Source organism: Triticum dicoccoides, chromosome 5A (genome assembly GCF_002162155.2).
Source record: "Triticum dicoccoides isolate Atlit2015 ecotype Zavitan chromosome 5A, WEW_v2.0, whole genome shotgun sequence".
NCBI lineage: Eukaryota > Viridiplantae > Streptophyta > Magnoliopsida > Poales > Poaceae > Triticum > Triticum dicoccoides.
The window spans coordinates 236735958-236749403 of NC_041388.1; positions in this window are offsets into that span (position 1 = coordinate 236735958).

The window sequence follows — 13446 nt, forward strand, 5'->3', positions numbered from 1 at the left end:
GAGCTTCCGCAACCACCACCGCATTTCCGCTACCACCATTTTGACATTTGACGTTTTAGATTTTGAGTTCGTGGTTTTTCCATTTCCTAAGGTGTTTCGGATACTTAGGGACGAGTCTCCATCATCTTGGTATCTCTATCAAGATCACCGCCACTCAACATCGCCACGGACCGTAACCTCCATATCATCTTGGTATCGTGGTATCCCTCCATTGTATATTGCCTTGCCATTGCATTGATAACCCCTAGCCCATTTTGCGTCACTTGCCTATCGAGACTAGCCTTTGAGTATTGCCGGCAATGTTACTTGTGCACATTAGTGATCTACACCTCCCATTACATACATACCATATCATATTGGTATCATCTCATCCCTTGTGCCATAAGTTTGTTCCCACATATATACAATTGCTGTCTTTGTTTGTGCATTGTGCCAAAGTGGCCATACAAAAAAAGAGAATAAGCTTTTAAGCAAAAGAGAAAGAGCAAAGAAGCTTGTAAGAAACTGCCATAGCATCATACCACATTGAATATAAGATTGACATATCCAATCATCTTGGATCATACCAGTGGAACATCATATACATAGCATACTTGGGATAGAAGTCATTGCATTTTTGTCTCCTATAGGTTGTGCACAAGTGTCGTATCCGCCTATTGAGCAATCGTGCTAGCGTCTCTCTAGAGTTGTGCAACAAGAGCATTTTCCGTTGATTCCACATTTTGAGCTCATTCCTTGGTTGCACAACCCCATTTATCTATCCGTGTGTGTGTTTCCGTGTGCCAGAAATTGCTATTGGTCTACTTGTTTCACTTGTGAATTTGTGAATCTTCTTCAACATTATTGACTCTTGCTAACATTTTGCATCAAATTTTTGTGCCACTATCCTCACCGAGCTCCACCATAAGCCTTATTTGTGTAGGTGTCAGAAACCGACAAGAATTGGTACCAATTGTGCTATTTCCTTGTTACATCATTGAGTGATCATTGATCCATATTCAACATCGGTCAAGGTACATTTGGTATAGTTCTTATCCTTTCTCAACTCATATTTGCTCGAGTATTGTGATGGATAGGAAAGGCATTTCATCTCCGGTCTTCCACAACAACGACGTCGTGAACAACTACATCACCAAAGCGTCAATCTTCGATCTACAACGACAAATGCAAGGCGCACAATCAAGATAGCGAGAGCGCATCAACAACCTCTCCATCGACATTCGTCACTCCGAAGCAAGGAAAAGGGACTACATCGAGAACAAGCTTTCCGCACAAAAGGAGGAGCAAGATGCAAGGATGGAGGAGATTCGGACCTTGTGGATCAACCGTTCTTCCCCTTCATCATCCTCAAGGTGGCGACGTTCAAGTCACAAGTCTTCGGAGCACAAAAATGATGCAAGCGCAAGTCGTCCACGTCTACATCTCCATGGCGACCACCATCACGTTCGTGATCCACATCGTTATGAAGGGCAAGTCACCTCCAAGCAACATGTGCATGACGACGATGAACGACGTCTACTACGAGCTCAAGTGCGACAACGACACCAACATCATGAAGATGCTCCACAAGCGCAAATGCACAAGCCCCAACAAGCCATACTTCACGCCAAGGCCAACCTTCATGAGCATAACAAAAGACCGCTGGACGAGCACCACCAAGACGGAGCTACGACTACAACAACCACTTCGGCATCTTTGCCAAGTGCTATCAAGGCATCTTCGCCTTTGGACGTATGAAATCTTCGCCTACTTCCCATGAGTACGCCTACATTGACTTCATCAAGTCCAAGGCGACCACCTACGAGCGAGGGCGACACATCCATCTTCGGAAGCCCCTCAAGGAAGATGGCCAAACATGGGAATTTCCCTTCGGTCATGAAAATCGAGCTAGGGCCATCCCCTTCGACCACGGCGACGAGCATGAACCTCTTCAACAACATCAAGACGACGCCCATATTGGACTACAACTCCAAGTCAAGCTACGAGACCGCACATGAGACCTTATCTTTGGTCTTAGAGGAGAGTGATGATGTGCCATCTTCGGCCTTCATCCACGGCTACGACGACGACATGATTGAGCATGGAGACGTTTGCACCTACATCTCTCCGACACCCACATATCATGAGATGACCCAATTGCCATGTGAGGAGAGCCACCACCCCATGAGTGAGATGAGTGACTCCACCATATATGACATTAAGTGCATTTCCTATGAGAGGATGAGTATGACGACCACTAGCCCCATACATGAGAGCATGCCACATATCCTATGTGAGGTTGAGAGCAATTTGATTGACTCCACCAACCACATGAGTGAGAGCATCGGAGAGGGAGTGAATGAGCCACAACACTTAGTGAGTGAGGTAGTTGACACGGCATGTGAGGCCACTCTGATTTCTAACGACGTAACCTCTACTCTGAGTGTGTTTTCTTCTTTGGTGCTAGGTCTCCTACATGATGACATGCCTATCCTCGACGAGTCCATACCTCCAATGGAGACGACAATGGCCATGGTGGAAGAAGATGCACCACCCACATGGTTCCATCAAGATGAATATGACCATGACTTGGTCTTCGCAACCTCACCTACAACACATGAGTGATGCTCCAACGGTAACATAGGTGATGGTGCTTCTCTTGTCCCACCAGTGGACTATCTCACCAATGATTGCTTGCATGATGTTGATACACCTATTCCCATGCTTCATGCTAGTGCGACTTCTTCATGTCATGACTTACCTATTTATGATGAATAAGATGATGAGCATGTTGAGTTGCCTAGTTGTGATGTTATGCTCCATAGGATATCATGTGAAAATTATTTTGGTCACATCATGTTCGACAACCCTTTAACCTTGTCATATGCTATGAGTGAGATATCCCATATTGGATCATTTCAATCTCAACATAGTAGCTATGCATGCCCCATTAAAATAAATCCCATTTTCACTTACGACATAGATCACAAGATGATGGTCATTGGCTTTTGTTTTTCATGTGATGATATTGCCATGCTTCCTTTACATGATTTGTGAAATTCATCTACTATGCCATGCCATGATCACATTGTTCCAAATATGCATTGTTTTGGATGTTGTAAATATTCTCCATGTGATGTTTCCACTAATGATCATGAGGAGACCCCCATAATTTCCTCATACATATTAGGAGATTTTGATGCATTCCATACTTTACATGATTCCCATGATTGTGAGCACCATATGCATTCAATGAATAACAATGCTCTACATATTTCTCATGATGCATTACACAATTTGATTCTCCATTATGCTATACATAACAACAAACCTATCATGATGGATGACATGTTTCTATATCATGCATCTCATTTATTTGAGCATTGGATATTTTGTGCTAACCGACACAAGCACGTGCACATCATGATGGATGATGTGTACATATACCATGCACACACAATTTCCCTTTGTCTTTGTTTTGTGTAGGTACTCACGTATACTCGTCAACCTCTCAATACCAAGAGTTGAGGAAACGAGCTCTTGAGAGCAAAGATGACTTGGGATCCCGTGGACTATCCTTACCACCATTCCCATCACGCAACGACTACGCGCATCTCTTCTACTTGGCTCTCACATGACTATGGGCTATATATCACTTGTCACCTTATGCCCATTATATTGTGTTCACTTTGCATGCTATGCTTTTTTCTATGCCTTTGACATGCAATTGTGATCCTTTCGTGCATTTATCGATGATTCACCATTATGCTACTCCTATGTGTATTTGCATGCTTGGTGCAGATCCTTGTTGCTATTGCTATGTTTATCATGTTCCTCATGCTATTGATGCTTGTTCTGGTGGGAGAGTCATGATGTCCCATTGCTATTTACATATGCCCTCTCGCCAATACATTGATGATATTTTGCTCATATCAGCTTGTGATATGTCTTGTGCATTATTCATGACTACCATTTGCACACATGACATACTTGACATGATTCCTTCTAGTACGTTGCATCTCCGCACTACTAACTTGCTTGCCTTATTCATATGATTGCTTGCTTTGTCGCATCACCCATGTTCCATTATTACTTGCTTTCTTGGGTTGATGGCGTATATGTTCATGCCTCTCACATGATATATTTTGTTCATTGTCACTTGCCTCCAATTGTTGCATCTATGCTTATTGATCATGGAGACTTGCAAACTTTACTTGTGATGCATGCTTGCTTGATTGAGCCTATTGTATTTGGTTGTTCTCGCATCATATGCCTCCATACTATGAAATGCTCCCTTGTCCTTTTTTATGATGAGCATGTGCATACACTTGTTGGGTATTTTACCACACGAATGATAGGTTTTGCATCTCCGCTAACCTCATTTGTTTTCCGAGTGTTTGTCATGTTCTTTCATCTTGAAGGATTCACAAGGCGATACCATCATGAGACAATCTGGTCATGTGAAGGCATACACGATGTGCAACACCAACATTTATGAGAATCTCCTAAAGGTGAACTCCTTCCCTTTGAGCCATCCTCAATTACGCATATTGGATGGGTCACTCTTTCATTGTTTTCTCCTTCTTGTTGTCTACATGATACATCTCGCGAACGGAGGAGCGACATGGGAGATTGGCTCTATGGACCTTCAAGTTGAGGAGCACTCGGACTTATTGGATGCACCTTGGAACCTCCACTCATGCCACGACATCGAGCATTGACACACCAACACCTCCATATTTGTTGATTGTGCTCACACATGTCATGCTCGATGAACATATCATACACATGACAAATTTGCATGTTATGCATGGATTGACTCACATTATGATTACCTTGTTGCATCTTGTATCCCCATGTCATCCATGATATATGAGCTTGTGCATTTTCTTAGCAAATTTGTTGTGATCTACCTTGATGGCATATTCATACATCATTATCATATTGCCCATCATCAATTGCATGATCACACACACATTTTGAGCATCCATTGCCATATTCATGCTATTGATAAACTGTCTCACTATCACATCATTTTGCCCCATGGTTGCATTAATCATATTCACAATACATTTGTGTGCACAATGAATGCTTTTGCTCCCATGAATGCTTTGCATATCATTCTATATCTTCTTGATAAGCTTCATGCGCTTTGTCACGAACAATCTGGCTGAACGGAATCATTCTTCTATGATGGACCCTTTGTGTGCGCTAACCATTGTATTTCCAAGTGTACTTTGTGTTTGCTCAATTTGCATCTACCACATACCAGAGACACCTTGGAGTACTTGGATTGTGCCATGCCTTCAACTCCGTCCAACTTCAAGTCTGTCCACGACAACCGTTTCCATGGTGATGAGGATCCTGATCCGAGGTCGGATCTTACCCAAGGGGGGCGGTGTCGGTGTCAAAACCGGCGGATATCGGGTAGGGGGTCCCGAACTATGCGTCTAAGGCAGATGGTAACAGGAGGCAGGGGACACAACGTTTTACCCAGGTTCGGGCCCTCTTGATAGAGGTAAAACCCTACGTCCTCCTTGATTGTTCTTGATGATATGAGTATTACAGGAGTAGATCTACCATGATATCAGAGAGGCTAAACCCTAGAAGCTAGCCTATGGTATGATTGTATGTTGTCCTACGGACTAAAACCCTCCGGTTTATATAGACACCGGAGGGGGCTTGGGTTACACAAGGTCGGTTACAAAGGAGGAGATATACATATCCGTATTGCCTAGCTTGCCTTCCACGCCAAGTAGAGTCCCATCCAGACACGGGATGAAGTCTTCAATCTTGTATCTTGATAGTCCAATAGTCCGACCAAAGGATATAGTCTGGCTGTCCGGAGACCCCCTAATCCAGGACTCCCTCAGTAGCCCCTGAACCAGGCTTCAATGACGATGAGTTCGGCGCGCAGTATTGTCTTCGGCATTGCAAGGCGGGTTCCTCCTCTGAATACACCACAAAGAGTTTGAATACAAGGATAGTGTCCGACCCTGGAAAATAAGTTCCACATACCACCGTAGAGAGAATAATATTTCCACAAATCCAATCTGCTGACATGTTTTTATAGTATGACATCACTTCGTGGCCTGGATATTATTCGAACCGCTTTTCTCAACCAGCTCCGCACACATTGCGAGGCGGTTTTCTCGATACGTCTTGTCAAAGCATAGATCGTGTTCCCCTTATCACAGGATTCTCATCAATACGGATGTGGGTAACCCAACCGCGCCATGAATTACGACGCCTGGGGAATAAGCGGTTTTGCCAGGCAAGTGGGCAGACTCATCGCCTCCTCTGCCCTTATAAAAGGGACAAAGATATACTTTTTTCACCCACGCCTTCTTCCTTCTCGCTTCCCCATTCCCGCACACTCGAGCTCCAGCGCCCAAGCTTGCGTTCTTCTTCTCAAACCACTCCAAGAATGTCGGGAGCAGGAGGCAAGTGGATGGTCTCCTCCATCACGGAGGAGAACGTCAAAAAATTACGGGAAGCCGGACAACTGGCCGTGGTTATCGCGCACCCGCTGCCCGCTGTGGGGCAGATCGTCCCAACGTCCGAACCCCATGAGAGGGTAGCTTTTCTTACCCATTTCGTCCGCGGACTGGGATTTCCCCTCCACCCGTTTGTCCGCGGGCTCATGTTCTACTATGGGCTGGATTTTGATGATCTGGCTCCCAACTTCATCCTCAACATCTCGGCGTTTATCGTTGTGTGCGAGGCCTTCCTCCGCATCAGGCCCCACTTTGGCCTATGGCTGAAAACCTCCAATGTAAAACCGAAGGTGGTGAGCGGCCTGAAAGCAGAGTGCGGAGACACCATGGTGGGCAAGATGCCTAATGTCACCTGGCTCGAGGGCACCTATGTGGATACCATAAAGGGGTGGCAATCAGGGTGGTTCTACATCACCGAGCCGAGCGACTCCAACTGGGCGGCGACCCCAAATTTCGATTCGGAATCCCCATGCGGCTTACCTCCTGGAAAGAGAAGGGCCTATCCTAGGGCTCTCCGATAGAGTTGACCGGACTCCAGACCTGCATCCAGAACATGACAAGCAAGAAAATCAAGCTCGTCAACGTGGTCCAGGTTATGATCTTCCGTCGGATCCTTCCGTGTCAACTGCAGGCATTTGTTTTGTGGGAGTTCGATTTGGCCGAACACCAGACACTGCGAGAGCTCTATGACACAATGCACGAGGACGTCTGGAGGGTGCTGTTTAGGAGCGCCGAGATCCCTCCCCCTCTCAACGAGGACCGCGGACTCAGCGCAAAGCGCGGCGCCAATCCGGTAGGCTTTTTATATTTTTTCAGGTTATTTATTTGCCCCGATTTAGTTGTGTGCAGGATCTGAACTTCCATCTCATTGACAGGACTGGATAGAGATGGCGAAGCAGCTTGATAGCCCAGCCCCGCTGCCCGAAGATCCTACAGACGCTCTTCTGACGAAGATGCTGACTCCGGCACCCTACGAGGTGGCAGAAAAGACCAAGAAGAAGAAGAAGGCAGGGACCCGAAAGGGTCTCCGGCGCAAGGTTGTATCGGAGTCATCGGACGATGACTCCGACGCGCACTCCTCCCACGGAAAGGAGGAGGAGGAGAAAAGTTCTCCCCCCAGCCGGGGGAGACAAGAAAAGGAAGGCTGACCCATCCGGGGAGGCCGAAGGGTCCAAGAAGGGAAGGACCCTTGTTCCGAACTGTGCCACGACGGCCGCCGACAGCGGCGATGAGTGGCTGCCCAGGGACAAGCCCCTGGCTAAGTCGTAAGTGTCCGGACACCATAGTACTTCATGATATGTTTTATTGTACTGCCTTTCCTCATGCCGAACATGATTATGCAGTCAGTCCCGAGCTCATCTCGATGTACCCTCGTCGAGCGGCTCTTTGGACTCATCGGATATGAACAACGGTTTTATTCGACCGCTTCCACCCCTCTCCCTTCGGAAACACCGAGGTGTTGTCTAAACAGGCACCAAGCCAAGGGGAGGTGGTCCTAGGGGCGCCTCGCGGCGACTTCCTAGACCCTGGGTACCAAGGGAGCGAGGCTCCTACGGGCTTCGAGTTCGTGCCCCAGCCGGTCACTGCGCCGGAACCCTCGATGGTTCTAGAATCCGGCAGGCAGTCCCCCATCAAGGGGGGCCAACCATCCGTGCCGGTGTCCTCTGTCCAACCAAAGGCACCAGAAAACTTGCTGGAAGTGCTTCACAACGCTTCCATCGATGAAGAACACCGCACAATCATGAGTGCGGTGGCTAAGAAGGTTTAGTCCGCCAAGAACGGGCTGACCGAAGCTTGCGCCAGCCTCCTAACAGGCTTTGAGGTAAGCATTCAAAATATAAAAAATATTACCACATAGATAGTAGCCCCTGATGCTCTGTTCGGCGTTCGCGAAGAAAAGCCGAATAGAGGATAAAATGATAACTCAGGAGTCTAATTAGAGTATGTCTATGTGTATGTGCAGGCTTCACTGCTGGCCGCTGCCGCACGTACTGCGGAGGTCGCTGCGCTAAAGCAGGACCTGAAGTGGTCCGAGGACGAGCTCGACCTTACCAAGAGGCAGCTTGAAGATAGCAAAGGTAAGAAATACCCATGTCTATGTAGTTAAAAAGAAGTTTGGGTGTAAAGTAATAGGATCATCATGGATTTGTCAGGGGCCACGACCGAGGTGGAGACCCTGAGGAGGGCGTTGTCCGCGGCCGAAGAAAAAGCTACCAAGGAATGCGTTTAACGGGAGAAACAAGAAGTCCGAGTGGGCACGGTGCAGCAAGAGCTCGAGGCTCCCGCCAAAAAGCACGAGTCCTTGGAGTTGGACTCTAAAACGTGAGAGTCCGAGCTCGCGCAGGCGCTTGAAAGCGTCCGGAGCGCCAAGGCCGAAGCCCACAAGGCCCTCCAGGAGATCGATGAGGTGAAGAAGATAGCAGCAGGTAAGGCATTCAATATGTAAAGCAAGCATGTGAAGGAGAATTTTCCTTTTTCTTACCCGAGTTCGGAGCTCTCTAGGAGCGTTTCCAGATCTTCCCCGCAGTGTGCTGGATGCCGCGGAATTTTACCGGGCTGAGAAGGGGAGCTCGATGGAAAGTTGTTCTGTTGTCAGTATACTAGGGCTGAACACCTCGTGACCTTGAGAGACCAGCTGAAGAAGTTGGTCGAACTTCACAAGGTGGCCGAACAGGCCATGAGGGGCCTTATAGTCCGGATGTGGTCTGGCAAGCCCCTGTCCGGCAGCTTCTTTGGTCTAGTGCGACGGCTGGTGGAGGCCTGCCCACGGCTTGAGGTCATCAAGCGGTCCGTCTGCATCGAAGGTGCACGCGGGGCTTTTGCCCAGGCGAAGGTGCACTGGGCGAAGCTGGACGCCGTGAAGCTTGCGAAGGAGCATCGCCGCCCCAAGAATTATTATGAGGATCTCCTGGAGGGATCCCGCCTAGTGGCAGATGAGTGTGCCAAGGATGTAATTTTTGAATGAACATGCTCATGTGATCCTGTAATATGAAACGTGTTCATTTGCACCATACGACGCTTTCTTAATTTGAAATATTACCTTCTGTGCGTCCGTTTATAATATCCGAGAGTTGGCTAGTCCTCGGCTTCTGCCCCCATGTAACTAGTACCGGGGTGTTCGGGATAAACCTGAACACTCTTTACCCCAATTTGGGGTCCTCCAAGGGAGGTGTTCAGCACAACGAACCAAGCAATCGGACTATAATGCTTTATCACTCTCACTTAGCCATAGAAGTCTATGATTTTAAATTTTGGCGAAGCCCCTGGTATTTGGAGGGCCGAATTTGGGGCGCGATACACGCCTAAGCCGGACAAGGCCGACTCCTCACCCGAAGCAGAAAAAGTCTTTAAGGACTTGAAACCTCTCAAACAGCGACCACTCTCTCGCCTTATCATGACAGTCAGTTTTTGGCTTTCTCTACTGAGGTGCTCGTCCGAAAGAACCGGGACACAATCACAGTAGTTCTCCCACCGCTACCTTAGGCGATATAGCGGAACGTAAGGTACCAAAGCATGGGAGTCGGGCAACCCAACATTTGACCCAAGACATGATTCAGAGTTGATGCATATAATGCTATAAGTTCGGGGTGAGACACTGTCAAAAGTGTTCGGACTTCTTGCGCCGTATTATGGGGTGAACGAGAGCCCCTGGCGTACTGACCGTACCCGAGCGTGCAGTTGCGGAATGTCGTAAATGGACATATAAGAGAAAGAGAAAAACATAAATAATGCAATTACAAATTAATAATATGCGTTGTTATTTGAATAATGCATCGAAGCGCACTGGTACAAGTAGTGCAATAAGCGTAAAGTAGGACAATTCGAAATGTCCTATCCAAGACAAGCTACGCAATAATAGTGAAAAGCGGGTATATCAAGTATTAATAGAGACCACCTGGCGGTTCCCTTGTTCATCTTAGCTTCTTGCCGCCTTGGTTGTTGCTTCCGGAATGTGTCCGGCCGTCGAATTGCCAGAAATGCCTTCCGAAGAATCAGGCCCTGAAAGAGAGAGAGAGAGATAATGTCAAAGGTATACAGCCCCTGGTGTGGTTAAGCCACAATGCGGGGCGTGTCCTGATTGTGCCCCCTCCTGTGTCCATGGTATTTTCAATGCGTACTTATGTACGTGCGGCACGAATTTTGTCGCGCTGCCCTGGGACTTGTACGGGGGCCGAATTGCTAGGCGAGCATAGAGCGCGCCAGGCGATCCTGTTGCAGATTATTCCGGACACGCTTGAAGGTTTCTGGGGGCTGTAACGCCGAATGAGTGATCTGTCTGAACAAGCTGCTTTGTGCCTATGCTGCAAGGGCCGCAGTGTGCTCTTCCATACGGAGCGATCATTCTGTGTTTCCATTTACTTTTATGACCCCGCGAGGTCCTGACATCTTGAGCTTGAGGTATGCGTAATGTGGCACTGCATTGAATTTTGCAAATGATGTCTGTCCGAGCAGTGCCTGATAGCCTTTGCGAAACGGGACGATGCCGAAGATTAACTCATCGCTTTGGAAGTTATCCGGTGATCCGAAGACCACTTCTAGTGTGATTGAGCCTATGCAATGGGCCTCTACACCTTGGATGACACCTTTGAAGGTGGTTTTGCTGGGTTTGATCCTTGAGGGATCGATACCCATTTTTCGCACTGTATCCTAATAAAGCAGGTTCAGGCTGCTACCGCCGTCCATAAGGACTTGAGTGAGATGAAATCCGTCAATGATGGGGTCTAGGACCAGTGCGGCAGATCCGCCATGACGGATGCTAGTGGGGTGGTCCCTGCGATCGAAGGTGATCGGACAAGTAGACCATGGGTTGAACTTCGGGGCGACGGGCTCCATCGTGTAGATGTCCCTTAGTGCGCACCTCCGCTCCCTCTTGGGAATGTGGGTTGTGTATATCATGTTTACTGTCTTTACTTGTGGGGGAAACCCCTTCTGTCCCCCTGGGTTCGGCGGCCTGGGCTCCTCCTCGTCATTGCTATGCAGCCCCTTGTCCTTGTTTTCGGCATTTAACTTGCTGGCCTGCTTGAACACCCAACATTGTCTGTTGGTGTGATTGGCTGGCTTTTCACGGGTGCCGTGGATTTGACACAAGCAATCCAGTATGCGATCCAGACTGGACGGAGCCGGAGTATTTCTTTTGAATGACTTTCTCCGCTGATCGGATCTAGAGCCTTTGAATCCGGTGTTGACTGTCGTATCTTTGTTGTTACCGCCGTTATTGCGGTGCTTTGGTCTATTATGACGCTACCTACCGTTAACGTCTTTGGTATCCGAGGTATCCGGATTCCTTGACGTAATGTTGTTGCGAGCCAGCCAGCTGTCCTCGCCCGCGCAAAAGCGGGTCATGAGTGTTGTGAGGGCTGCCATAGATTTTGGCTTCTCCTGGCCGAGGTGGCGGGCGAGCCACTCATCGCGGATGTTATGTTTGAATGCCGCTAGGGCTTCTGCATCCGGACAGTCTACGATTTGATTTTTCTTGGTCAGGAACCATGTCCAGAATTGTCTGGCCGATTCCCCTGGCTGTTGGGTTATGTGGCTCAAGTCATCAACATCCGGTGGCCGCACATAAGTGCCCTGGAAGTTGTCAAGAAATGCATCATCCAAATCCTCCCAACTGCCGTCGGAATCTGCTGGCAAGCTATTCAGCCAATGTCGAGCTGGTCCTTTGAGTTTTAGTGGGAGGTACTTGATGGCATGTAGATCGTCACCGCGAGCCATGTGGATTTGAAGGAGGAAATCCTCAATCCATATAGCGGGATCTGTTGTGCTGTCATATGATTCGATATTTACGGGTTTAAAACCTTCCGGGAATTCATGATTCATAACTTCATCAGTGAAGCATAAGGGGTGTGCGGCGCCTCTGTGCCGGGCTATATCCCGACGTAGTTCGTATGAGTCTTGTCTGCTGTATTCGGCCCGACCGGAGTTACTCTTGGTGTATCCGACGCGACGATCATCGTCCCGTGTGGGCGCACGTGTTCGTGTCCCGTATATTGACCTTGAAATTTTTGCCTTGCTGTCCAAGATGTCTCGCAGGTCCTCTGTGTTGCCCTGGGCCTTAGTATCTTTGACTGAGTGGTGACGGGGTGCGGGCTGAACTTTGGGCTGCAATGCCTCCCTGGCTCGGCCGTGTAGTGGCCGGTCAGCCGCATTGTACACTGGTGAATGAGGTTTGAATGCTTCCTCCTCGAGGTGAGGTAGCAACCTGCGTTTTGGGTAACTCATGGACGGGCGCTTGAGTTCATGTTCCTTGGCCGCAAGGACTTCGGTCCACCTGTCTGCTAGCAAGTCTTCATCAGCTTGAAGCTGTTGTTGTTTCTTCTTTAGGCTATTTGCCATGGCCATAAGCTGGCGCTTGAAGCGCTCTTGCTCGACGGGGTCCTCAGGCACGATGAATTCGTTGTTGCCGAGGCTCGCCTCGTCTTCGGAGAGAGGCATGTAATTGTCCTCCTTTGGTTCTCCATGTGCTGCCTGCTCTGGGGGGCTAGCTTGTTCGTCCTCCAGCTCTTCACCGTGCTGGAGGGGATTGTTGTTGTGTTCGGCGCTATCCGGAGTGTTATTATCTCCTGTGCCGGTATCACTTCTCTTACTGTGGCGGGACTTAGAGCGGCGCCGCTGACGTCGGCGCTTGGGTTGCTTCTTGGAGGGGTCATCCTCCGCTTTCTCCTCGCCGTTGGCTTCTTTGGGGGTATCCACCATATATATATCATATGATGAGGTGGCGGTCCAGTGCCCCGAGGGCGGTGGATCCTGTTCGTCTCCGGCTTCGTCGTCCATACCGTCGAAGTCTTTGGAGTCAAAGTGGAGCATGTCTGTTAAGTCGTCGACAGTGGCTACTAAGTGGGTGGTGGGTGGGCAGCGAATTTCTTCATCGTCCGCATCCCATTCTGGCCGTACATAGTTCGGCAAAGGTTCTCCTGACAGGGAGAGAGACCTTAATGAATTTAGCACATCTCCAAAAGGTGAGTGCTTA